Below are 1,877 nucleotides of genomic sequence, written 5' to 3'. Positions count from 1 at the left end.
TAGGTCGAATTTTCTACCCCTCTTCACTCTAGGGGCTGCACAGGCCGTATGGGGTGGCGCAAGAGATGCGCACTTCGTGGGGTCCAAGACGAACCAATGAGACGTCTGCAGGCCAAATCTCGTCATTCTAGCTCAAAACACTTAGAAAATACGCCGGCTCAAAAAAGTGCGCCGCTAATTTTGAGCAGCAGTGTATAATTTCATTACCGTTTCCATCCCTGGTGCACATGCTCCAACAAACGGGAATTTATACCCTATCCTAATCACACTGCCAAATTATGCCCTGTCAATGAAGTGGTTTACGGTAATTAGAATGACTTGAAAACCGAGGAAAATTTCTGGATTCCAAAGTCGGGTGGATAAATTCAAGACTGGTCCTTAAAATCCTAGACTCTGTCTTGAAACCCGCCGCTTCCAAGGGAAGGTCTTGACTACCATGGTACCCACCTGGGCGAAAATTCCAAGGCTTTTCCTTAGAATCGGCGGGTTTAAAGATTGAGTCTGGGATTTCAAGGACCAATCTTGAAATCATCCACCCGACTTTGAAATCGAAGAAATTTCCTCGGATTTCAAGGCATTCTATATTTACCGTGTGATTTTAGTTTGCCCACGAGTTTACTTTATTCAAATCAACACAGTATGCAATTAAAATCATATTGGACTATGCACAATACCTATTTATGTACCGGTTCGGGTCAAGCACATTTCGTTTAAACCGAAAACGGGCAACGGACTTTTCTGGGTGTAGGAAATCGAGTTCCCCTCGCGTCTTTCACTGACACTATGGATCGTAAAAAACGTAAAACCTCACCTGCACAACTGGCGGGCCGGCGGCTTCTGGAGAGTCGCACCGTCCGGCGGCCCGAGCTCGCTCCCGCTCGGCCTCACGTACGTTCCAGGCGCAGATCAGGTCGTGTTTCTCGGTTCGGTAGGGCTCCGTGATGTGGCGCTCCGAGCAGTAGAACTCGTCGTGGCAGGTGGGGCACGCCAACACTGCCGGCGCTCCACACGCCACGCACGTGTGCCCCTGTCGCACGTAACGGAGGGATTAGAACTACCAAATTACGGATGTTATACACTGTAAAAACAATTATCGTAATTTTACGAAATTTTCTCAGCTAATTTCTACTACGAAAACTTCACTTTTCACAAATTACGATACGTCGTTATTTTATAAATTGCTTTGTAAAATCCAAAGCTCCATCTAGGCGGTATGGAAATTGTTATAAGTTTCGTCTATTTTATTGACGTTTAACCCCTAAATTTGCATTCGTTACGAAATAAATTTGTAACTTTACGAAATGTCTCGTAAATTGACACTTACGAAATATTTTCGTAAATTATTTTTTTACGAAGCATTTCATAACATTTTTTTTTCGTAAAATCACGAAAACTCTTTACAGTGTAAATTAAAGTGATTCGTCGTTGTTTCTTTTCTAGCGCTGCACGCGCGCGTGCGCCGCCCCGGCGACGCGGCCTGGCCGTAAGGAGTTGCGACCGGCTGCTGGAGCACGGCGGTTTATCAGCGAAAGCTAAAGAACGAACAGATACGCCTTGGACCAAAGACGAGCCACAGACTGAGCTGGTCAATTCATTACACAAAAAAACCCTGTGGTGTTGCCTACACCCAGAGAAGCGAGTTCTTGATTCAATCCCAGTGCCGGGCTTGATCTCTTGTACTTGATTTGATCCCCGCTTGCGCTCGCTCGTTGGCTCTCCTCGGCGAGAACTTGTGTGTCGAATCAACCTCAGAATGTACTTGGCTCGCCTATCGCTCGTAAGTGAGAGAGAGAAACTTTACTAAAATTGGTTTCCTGCCGGGCGGACTCGAACCCGCACACGCCAGTGCGAGAAGCTGGAGCGCTATCCCCTGCGCT

The 1,877-nt window shown here is 46.7% G+C and overlaps 2 protein-coding genes across 2 annotated transcripts in view; both read right to left on the bottom strand.

The window, feature by feature from the left end:
* The window catches only part of LOC113215727 (uncharacterized), a 49,406-nt gene extending 48,382 nt beyond the window's left edge, over nucleotides 1-1,024 (bottom strand). Inside the window, exon 1 of the mRNA XM_052274220.1 lies at nucleotides 812-1,024. The gene's annotated coding sequence lies outside the window, so the exon portion shown is untranslated. The remainder of the gene's footprint in view (nucleotides 1-811) is intronic.
* Nucleotides 1-1,877, bottom strand: part of LOC113204138 (uncharacterized) — a gene marked incomplete at both ends in the record, with an annotated part of 9,997 nt that overhangs the window by 6,487 nt on the left and 1,633 nt on the right.

The sequence above is a fragment of the Frankliniella occidentalis genome, unplaced genomic scaffold (genome assembly GCF_000697945.3).
Source record: "Frankliniella occidentalis isolate FOCC.00 unplaced genomic scaffold, Focc_3.1 Scaffold354, whole genome shotgun sequence".
Lineage (NCBI taxonomy): Eukaryota > Metazoa > Arthropoda > Insecta > Thysanoptera > Thripidae > Frankliniella > Frankliniella occidentalis.
This window is presented reverse-complemented; position numbering and strand designations above follow the sequence as displayed.